The following is a 10,897-nucleotide window of genomic DNA, read 5'->3' as shown; positions in this document are numbered from 1 at the left end:
GCCCCCATCATAAAAAGGAAGGGAGGGGAGCTGCACCAGAGGGGGGTTATGTGTGTGTGTGTGTATGTTACAGGGGGGTGGCGTGAGGTTCCATGACTGACACCGTACCAGCCCGCGATTCCTGCCCATATAAGACTTCTCTCACCTCTCTGACTTGAGTCACACGCACACAACTGCCGTGAGAGTTCTGTCTGAACCACGCGTTCTCTGAGTTGCTTTCATATCTTCCTCTCTCTCTCTCTCTCTTCTCTCTCTCTCTCTCTCTCTCTCTCTCTCTCTCTCTCTCTCTCTCTCTCTCTCTCACTGAAGTAACACTAACTCCACTCTAAACAGAGCTGCGATCGCAGCCAAAGGGCTCTGGAGGGATTTGTAAGCTTTGCGTCTGGCTCGCACCAGGGCCGAGTTTTGCGGCGGAGCCCGTGATTTAGGATCCTTCCGCGCTCTCCAGTCGTTTAAGTAGGAGATCCTCATCCCGAATGATTCCAAGAAATCAATCCAGAAATAATCTGGCAAAATCACTGTGCGTCCCCACGGTGCTTCTAGCTATTACACAAATGCAGGGCTCTATTTGGGGCTTTTCACAGACAGTCCCAGGGAACAAGGTGAGAAATAAATCAAGGAACCTTGGAGCAAAAAAAAAAAAAAAGAAGAAAAAAATGAGGAGGGGGAAAAAAACTCAGGAGAACATGTAGCTGTTCCTGTCTGGCGTGGCCGTACGTTATGAGTCGAGTAAGCCGAGTAAATCTCCTCCGTCTGATAGAATCTAACTTCTGTCGTGTGAAAGTGTCGCAGGAAGCGGCGGGCTCCGAGGGGAAGTCGGCGGTGTGTGTCGGCAGCGTGCCACATGGAAAAACCTGACCGCCTCTGTTTACATGCTTGCAGGCTGATTTATCGGTGTGTATGACACCCAGCGAACAGAGCATCTCCCCAGGCCTTTTTATTGCGACCTACGGAATGTCTATTCTCCAAGGCACCACGGATAAAACTACACTTCTCTCTATATTTCTTTCTTCAACTCTCTCTCTCTCTCTCTCTCTCTTTCTCTTTCTAAGTCTTTACTTAACTGGGACAGCTTTCTGACTACAACTTGCTATTTCTTTGTAAGTTAGCAGGCATTCCTAGCCTAGCTATAGCCTACCAGTTCACTCCGACAGGGTCATTTAGTGGAGGGGCTATTGGATGTTTAGTCTATGTCTCGACCCCAAATCTTCTGAGATGTCCAAGCATGGCAGGCCTCGTCTGGGAGCCCCACTGTCCATCAATGGCCCTCTCACATGCTTTGGAGCTCTCCTGAGATAGACATCATGGCACTGCTATCTAGAACAAACACACCATTTCCCCCCTCAGGAACAACAAGCCCCCTCAAAGATAATCTGCCAATCGTGCCTTCAAAAACGGATTGATTTTGCTGTGTTAAGTGTCAGTCACGGTGATAAAATGAAGGTCATCAAAACAAATCACAAAAGTGTATGGTAGATAAGCCTGGCCAAAGTGGTATGAACTGAGCCTGATAATACAGTATTTTGCAGCGTAACAGCAGGTTGAATGCACACACTGCTCTGAGAGAAAGTTGTGAGTGTGGCACAATACAGCTATCCTCCGCATGACCTGGAGTACTATGATCAGTCCCTCACTTCTCTCTCACTCTCTCAAACTCGACTGAGGACTGTAGCATTCCTCCAGAAGCCCAGTCCACCCCTCCCTCTCTCTTTCCCTCCCTCTCCCTCTTTCCCTTTCCTTCTCTCTTTCTCTCTCTCTCTCTCCCTCTCTTTCCCTCTCATTGCCATCCTTACCTTATGTGTCCTTTTAACCCATGATAACTTTAACGCAGTGCTTTTAAGTGGCAGTGTTGATGAAGACGGGTGGTGGGGTGGGGTGAGGTGAAGTGGGGTAGGGGTGGGGGTGGATGAGAGTCCAGGCTGAGGTACAGCACTGCTGAGCTGCTTGGTGCACTATGGTTCAGGAAGGTCAGCGCTGGGCTAGTACACATGAACTCATCCCTAGTTCCCAGACTCTGCAGGGGACTGGGGCCTCTCCCTCTCTCTCTTTCTCTCTCTCTCTCTCTCTCTCTCTCTCTCTGTCTCTCTCTGTCTCTGTCTCTATTTTGTTTTTCTCTCTCTTTCTCTCTCTCCCTCACTCACTCTCTTCTCTTTCTCCCTCTAAGCGGTGAACCCTCCGTGGGGTTGGGTCGCAGTGGAGCCAGGCTGCTGGTCATCGATCAGCCCTTATCAGCCCTTTCCTGACAGTTCAGAAGCGCAGCTGGGGGGCCAAGCCATTCACTGAGGGCCCCTGCAGTGGGATGGATGGAGCCAAAGAGAGAGAGAGAGAGAGAGAGAGAGAGAGAGAGAGAGAGAGAGAGAGAGAGAGAGAGAGAGAGAGAGAGAGAGAGAGAGAGAGAGAGAGAGCGAGAGAGAGAGAGAGAGAGAGAGAGAGAGAGAGAGAGAGAGGGAGAGACAGAAAGAGAGGGGCATCAGGATGAGTTTGAGCTCTCTATTCTGTCTACTGGGACGTGACTAGGCCGTCTGTTATTAGTGCTCCTGGCAGCCTGATAAGGCTAGCAGAGAGGGAGAGAGGGAAAGAGAAGGAGGGAAAGAGGGAGAGAGAGGGATAGAGAGAGATAGAAAGAAAGAGAGTGAAGGAGTGAGCGAGAAAGAGAGAGAGAGAGAGAGAGAGAGAAGCTGATAATATGCTATGGTGGTGTGATACAATGGTGGAAGTGACCTGATCATATGAATTCATAAAATTAGAAAAATACATCAGAGGGGAACAATATGTGTTCAGTGTGGCCCATACAGCAGAGAGTCAGGCTTGTGCATACAGACTGAATACAGAATGTGTAAATTATTACGTTGATGATGTATAGATAATGCTTCTGGGCGTCTGAGGGGCTTCCCGGCTAGCCCGTCGCCCCTAGCGCTGGAGATGTCCTTTCCCTGGTGGTCCTCCCCATCACTCCTGAAATGTACAGTCTCCACACAAATCCAATTACGTGTCTGACCCCTGCCTGCTACACTGCCACCATGGCTAATTGGCCGGGCAGTCCACAAAGGGCCATCTCAGACTCCCAGTGCGGCGGCCTTCAGGGAGGAGAATGTGCGATTTGTTTAAGCTGCAGGCTACGTGCTGGAGACTAGTGTGTGGGGACGGGTGGTTTGAGGCTGAGGGAGAGGGTGTGCGGGTTGTGGGCCTGGGGTGGATAGGGGGGAGAGAGAGAGAGAGAGAGAGAGAGAGAGAGAGAGAGAGAGAGAGAGAGAGAGAGAGAGAGAGAGAGAGAGAGAGAGAGAGAGAGAAGGAAGGGGAGAGGGAGAGGGAGACGAGTCTATGTGGTGGCTCCACAGTGGTGATTGCTTCGCAGTGGAATCCACGTGGAGATAGGGGGCCTTGCAGCGCGGATTGATAGAGACGCACTTATCATCGGCTCGGTCGGAGATGGCCTCAGGGGTGATAGCCGCCGTCCTCCCCCAGGGAGACTCGCACGTCTGCGGGGTGGTGTGGGGCAAAGGGGGTGACCCCTGCTCACCCCTGGAACTCTTAGCTGGTGCCGCACCGCACGCTCAAACAACTATAGACCACCACCAGGTCACACATGCTACATAGGCTGACACGCCATCGGCGACCCTGTGCTCAGCATTTTCCGTCTCTCAGTCTGAGTCACTGTCAGTTCTTCTATTTCAAGCCTCTTTCTCTCTGTCTTTCTTTCTTCCTGCCTTTCTGCCCTTCTTTTATTCTATTTCTATGCGCTCTGTGGGACTCCATGTGGACATGTATTCAGAGGGAACAGTCTGTTCTATTGAGGTTAGACTGGCACAGGCCAATGTTTGATGGTTGAGCTGTGAATCTCCATTGCTTCTGTTGCACTCTCTCTCTCTCTCTCTTTCTCTCTCTGTCACTGTGCCTCTTTTCTCAGTTCAGTTCAAAAGACTTTTTGGCAAAATGCGTCAAATGGACCTCTAGGACTTACTGCAAGAAGTAAGTGTTTAGCTCAATTAGCACTAAAACTAAGGGAAAAAAGCAAAGCAAAAGAAAAAAGTCTTTCTCTTGTGCTTGCCGCTTATGACTGGCAGAGTGAACTTGTGGCGGACAATTATCATGTTGTTGTCAATGACTCACCAGGACAACATGGCCATTGTTAGGGAAAGCGCATAGACTTAATTCAAGACTCAGTCATTCAATTGGACATGCTGCTGGTAGCAAGGGCAGCTGAATGGGAGAATTGGTACTTGTGAATGACAGGGAAGATGTAAAGCGAGACGATAGAAATTTGTCCCGACTTTTGAGGAGACAATGAGCTCAGTCGCGTAATAAGAAGTCCTTTGCAAAACACCCAAGTGCCTGCCTATCAGTCACTGTCACCATTAGTCCACTGAGACACTTCTTAGCCCCTGGCACCGTGTAACTCCTCGCTGGTGTTTTGACACGTCCCCTTGCTCCACGCCGCGCTCCTGACACACACACACACACACACACACACACACACACACACACACACATCTCGAGACGTCTCTCACGCCGCTGGGCGGGCCCCAGCCCCCCCCACCCCCCGGCGTCTCTCCCCGGTCCCTCCGTGAGCGCAGGCTGCACTCCGCAAGGCCTCTGCAGACAGACGGACACTCATAGTGACGGCTGCACGCCTGTGCCCTCCTGGTGTACCTGGCGTAAAACGAAATCTGACCTTTAATAGAGAGAGTAGTTGGGGGGGGGGGGGGGGGGGGGGGGAGAGCATCGTGGATAGACAGTCCTATTGCCTGCCACATGTTTTCCCTTCGCCGTAGGAAGCACGGTAGAGCCCAGTATAACTTGCAGTATGTTTATTGCATGAGTTTAAGCCCGCGGCTTTATGTTGACGTCTACCCACCATGAATCAGGGAGAGATACTGCGCATGTAAATGCGGACTTGTAAAAGATATACGGCACCACTGCAGAAGTACTGAGGACCGGTTGCAGTGCACTGTTGACGTGTCTAGTGAAATGGATTAGTTTAACTGCCAGTGTAAGTGTGTGTGACGTGTGTGTTTGTGTGTGCGTGCGTGTGTGTGTGTGTGTGTGTGTGTGCATGCTTTTATGTGTATATAATGCCTTCACATGGGAGATAGGCTGTGGTTCCCACACTTCCCTGGACATCAGGTCTCTCTCTCACCCTTTCTCTCTCTCTCACCCTTCCTCTCTCTCTCTCTCTCTCTCTCTCTCTCTCTCTGTAACCTCTCTCGCTCTCTTTCTTCTAGACGCCTTGGAGCAAAACACAGCAGAGACAAAGCCAGCCGTGGAGCCAGCCTGATAAGGCTGTTCACATCTGTCACTCACACTGCCGAGGGCAGGTCAGCCAGCACAGACCCTCTCAGGCCGTGGCTGCCCACCTCCATGTCCAGACTCACTCTAGAACTCTCGTGTAGGTGCCTATTTGTTTTGGATCAGTTACCGTAGCAGTTTATCAGACTGCCATATGGTATGCTATCAGCATTTTTATGGCCATATTAGTCTCAAGAGATCTGGATAAGTCATTATAGACAAGGTATTTGCCTGTGTGTGTGTGTGTGTGTGTGTGTGTGTGTGTGTGTGTGTGTGTGTGTGTGTGTGTGCTGTATATGCTATGGCTGGTTTGTTTTGGTGAACTCAGTGGGTGACTGTTCCCTTCACTTTCTCTGCTCAGCTGTTGGGAGTGTGCGGCTTTGTAGGAGGATGGGGATTGCTCATCACTCGCTCTCCTCGTCTCTCCCACTCCCTCTCTCCTCTCTCTCTCCCTCTCTTTCCCTCTCTCTCCCTCTCTCTCCCTCTCCCTGTCCCGTCCGTCCGTCTCCCTCACTCTTTTCTCTGGCGCATCTGTGTCTTTGATTATCTCCTGGCTGAGCCCAGGCATCAGATAACAAAGGGGGAAAATGATTAGTAAAAGAACAGAAAGCTTAGGGAGGCATTATGGTCTTAGCGGTCAGTCGTCCAGCAGTAGACTCAAAGGAGGAGAGGCAGACACTTTACCCATGAGGCTAAAAGGCAACAAATCCCCCCGGCCCAGCCCTCATACGCAAGACGCAAATGAGAGCCATATCCCAGATCATGGGGTATTTACACACGAGTCTGTTTGTAATACACGTTAAGTACCCTTCCATCCCAGCACTCCTCTCCTCTGACCGAGAAAAAAAAAGATCACTCGCTTTTTGGCTTTTGTTCTCTTCTCTCCAGCGTGTTTTTTTCTCCCCCCCCCCCCCCCCCCCAAACTCAGTAGACAGACTTAGGGGGTCACAGCTAGGGCTGATAGTGACTTAGCATTTTTTGAGGTAAGACGCTGATGCCCTCTTTACAAATGTACATGACAGCAGGGGATATTTGAATGACAGGACTCCACACACAGGGCACGCTCCATCTCTCCTCCTCCTCCTCCTCCTCCTGTAAACCGCCTCCATCATTTGCCACACAATCGATGGCTCAGTCAGCAAAAGCTTCAATGTTTCAACCAGAGGTCTTTGTCAGGTGTCCTGACAAAGACCTCTGGTCGAAAATGTTGTAGCCTAATAAAACACTCTGGGAGCTGATATAACATTATGCGGGTGTCTCTTTATTTTCTCATTTGTTGGCTCAACCTTATACCCAGCACCTGTTTTAATGTCTTGTAGATGTGCGTGCACTCTCACTCAATGTCAGTCAGCAACAGCAACATACAAACAAACTGTACACGCGTCCAAATCTGCATGTGATTGATCACTGAAACAAACAATAGCGATCGTTTCCTGTGGAATAGCTAAATATAAGGACATGGCCTGAATGGGGCTGGAGTGGAGTTGGGGCCTCCCTGGCAGACGACGCAGCTCGCCGCCACTGTCATGGCCGAGCTCCGAGGCGTAAAAAAAGAGCCGGCAGAATGAAAACCAAACTAATAGCTTAAAGCTGTTGATACTTTGACTTCAGAGCCAGGCTACACACATTCTTCAGAGTTGGCTGGTGGGAGCCCCCGTTTTTTTGCTATTAGGGGGAAATTACACCCTCGCAATCGCCAGCTCTGCCATCTTCCCTCTATGTCACGCAGAGACGCCCACAAAAATCTCTCAGGACAAGAACATATTTTGGCAGCAATTACGCCCCAGAGAAAATAGCCCTGCTGCTGTCCTGTGATGTGCTGGGGTGTGTGTGGCAGACTGTGTGTGGGGTACACCTGTGAGCGGTTACCACTGCCTCCGTTCACAGTCTTCAACATTATGTCCGAGTGTCAAAGAAAACATTTTTTTGTGTTAAAGTATGATATTAGTCCCTTTTGATGCTCTGTGCTTGTGTAATTGTGGGAAGAATGAACTGAAGTTGCTGTGTGGCGCAGGTTTATTTTTTCCATATGAAGTGGTTATGTGCAATCTGCCCTCTCAAATATCTGTGGTTGTTTGCACCATTGAGAGATTTGATTCCGTCTCAATATCTACTTTCTTGAAATGCAATAGGAAGAGAGAGAAAAGCAACCCAGCTACAGTAGAGAGGATAGTCAAACATTTCAGTTTTCAGGTCTTTTGTTCTCTTGGCCGTCCGACTGAAAATACACTCACAGAATTAGAAAGGTTTCAAATGAGATATATCAATAAGCAACTCCATATAAAACTGTGGGGCTTGCCAAGAATGAAGGCACTCCCAGGAAATGAGAAAGTTAGAGCAAGAGAGACAGAGAGGTTAAAATATGAGTTTAAAAGCTTCCATCTTGCACCATTACATGCTCAGAAACATCTGTGACATGACAGTTCTCCCTGGAGGCAAATTCGTGCAAAGTAGGTCTGAAATCAGGGCTGTGTCCAGTGATCTGCTGTAAAAAGTGTCCAGTCTCTTCCCACAGTGACCTTTAAAAATAACATTATAACACCAACTAAAGCTCATATATTCTCCCACTATGCTGCCTCTCTCTCTCTCTCTCTCTCTCTCTCTCTCTCTCTCTCTCTCTCTCTCTCTCTCTCTCTCTCTCACACACTCTCCACCCCTCCCTCTCATCTTTCTTTTACTCTCACAACCCACAGTATCTTAATCCCTTTTATGGTGTATACATTTGGATTGAGTTACAGTATATCTGTTGAGGATTTTCTTGGTTTTTAGTTTGGTCGATAAAGGAAAGAATGACTCAATGAATATACATGTAGACATGGGAATTTGTTACTGCTCGCTGTCACGGGCGCACACCTTCTCATTTTGAACAGTTACCATCCAGTTTGCTAGGTTACAAATAATAATAATGATAAAATACCCCTGGAAAAGTAGTCTATGAGTAAGATTATTCTCTCTGGCCAAGGAGGGACAGAGGGGACTGTTTCTGCAGGCCCCTTATTCGGTGACATCATCAACGGCAATGGTCATATCTCCGCTCTGACCTCACTTCCTGTTCTGCTCCCTCTGTGAAGGCTGGAGCTTTGCTGTCTCGTGAAACGTCTCTCTCAGGAAAGATTGAGTCGGTAGTGCTCCCTTTCTCCGTTCGCCTAACACCTGGTATCACACTCTGATGGACACTGGGAGGCGTTCTGGAGATTAGGAAGGCCGACTCACAGCACTTTCGCGCTGACTGGATTATTTTATTACAGTTAACTTACAGTCAATCAATTTTTTTTTTTTTTTCATGTGAATTTATGTTCACTCCCTGCTTGCCTGTCTGTCTGTCTGGCTACAACTGAACAACTATATTTGTACAAGCCCCAGGTGATATTAATGTTTCACGGGTATAGCAACACTTCTAACGTTTGACAGCGTTTTTTTTTTCTTTCTTCAATTTGACACTGATAGACTAATTAGATATTAATGAGCCTTGAGTTGTCATATGTGACTTGTTTTATCTAGACTATTGAGTTTGGCATGTCACTTATCGATGAGCATTACAGCTATGCCATGGACATGAAAGAGCTACCCCCTCTTACTCTGATTTCATTACCAAGCATATGACTGTAAGTCACCACTGACTGACTCCATCGGAGATCGAGTTACTGACAGACTGGCTGTGTTATGACCTACCCTGCCGTCTGTGTGTGTGTGTGTGTGTGTGCATGCGTGAGGCTGAGTACGACTAGCCCAAGCAGCAGCAGCAGCGATGATTTAGGAGTGCGTTTTCCTGTTTCCAGTGCCTCTGTGCTTTTCCTGCGGAAATGTAATTGCAGGAGGTGAGGTGAGTGTGGCCTGGCTCTCCCCACAGCCCGCCCTAAAACGGGCCCAATAAAGCCACTTTTTATGGAGCGTCACCCGAGCCGGCCCCTTCATCTCCCAATTGGAGGAGACAGTGCCACATTCATTTCATTCGTCCGTCTGAGCCATCGCTCCAGCTGGCCAGCCACCCTGGCACACACACTTTAGTGCCCATCGGTTGGGGACCACCGAGTGGCCGCCATTTTATCGATCAGACGTCCAACAGACATCCAAAAAAATCTGTTTGTCTATGTTCAATTATAGAAAGTGCATGTATACGGCCAAAGTGGGCACGTGGTGTCAGACGTCCAGATTCAGAACCTGATTTGCACGATGTGCAGATTATATGGTTCTGGTCTGACCTGCGCAATATAGACATGATCTTTGCGTCTCGTGGACATCTTTGGCGGGTTATCACAAAATCCCCATCCTAAAAACAGCTTGAGATTGCTCTGTCATCTGTATACTATATGTAGTAACATATTTTAATGTAATTTTGATTTTACCAACCTGCCCTTATATATAAATAATACCTAGAACATTGCATAAGGGCCTTAGTGTATGATAACAATATCAACTTCTACCTTATCTAAAATGTATTTTTTTCATAGCAGCCAAAATATTACTAATGTTTGAGGTGTTTGCTAGTGTTAGATATTAGGTATCAAACTATGACAAAGCAAAACAAATTCAATTGGTTCCTGCTATGACTAAATATTGGGATTGAAAGATCATAATGTTATTGGTGGCCTGGATATATTTAAAAAGAGAGATATTCGTTGTGTATGTTAGATAAACAAGCATGGTAAAAATTAAAAAGAATGTTGACAGCTTGTAGGGGGTTGGGAGTTGTTGATTATAATTGAGTCACTGAGTGAACACATGACAAGTTTAGAGAATGCAGCCATGTTTTTTGGGGCTCACTAGGATCCGTTGAGTTGCCTTCATGTCACCAAAGAGAGAATATATGAGTTTCATGACATAGTTGTGGTTAGCTGAACACAAGTTAGCTTGTGATCGACATACCTCTCCGTCTCTCTCTCTCGCTCGCTTCTCCCCACATACTGCACTTTTTTAATTGCTTCCAGTCCTTGGGAAAAAGGCGATTTTTTGAGCAAATTATATGGGTGCATTCCACCTCGTATATATGTCAGGCATTTCATCAGCGGAGCACTTTCAAGGGGGAGGTGGTAAGCAGCCTTGACATCAGCTGCAGCTCAGCTCAAAGCACAATCCATTCATTTTAAGCCCCTTGGAGATCTCCTACATGCTGGGACGATCACTTAAGAAGAAAAAGAAGAAGAGGAGGAAGAAGAAGAAGAAGAAGAAGAAGAAGAAGAAGAAAAGAAAGAAAGAAAAACGAAACGAAAAAAAAAAGAAACACCCTGCCTTTTAATCAGACGAGGTGGCTGGACTGACCCCTGGGTGTGTGAAGATAATGCGTGTGTCTGGACTCCACGCACGGGGCAGAGAGGACAGCGTGTGTGGGGTTCCAGCGATGACGCGGGCGGGTTATTGGATATGGAGGGGAGTTCAAGGTTCGAGCTGCAGACCTGTTGAGTTGTAGTGATGATTTATCCAACATGGGCCCGGGCTTCAGGGTGTCGTGGGGGGGGGTGCATTTCCAAGGGAGTCATACAGTGTGAGGAGGAAAGCAGGTTTATTGGTTGATGAAACATCATTGAACCAGCTGTTTCCGAAGCCTCAGTACTAACTCCCCCCCTATCCACACACCCCACCCGCCCGCCTTCCAACAAATGCCATGACTCCC

Source organism: Sardina pilchardus, chromosome 2 (genome assembly GCF_963854185.1).
Source record: "Sardina pilchardus chromosome 2, fSarPil1.1, whole genome shotgun sequence".
Lineage (NCBI taxonomy): Eukaryota > Metazoa > Chordata > Actinopteri > Clupeiformes > Clupeidae > Sardina > Sardina pilchardus.
This window is presented reverse-complemented; position numbering follows the sequence as displayed.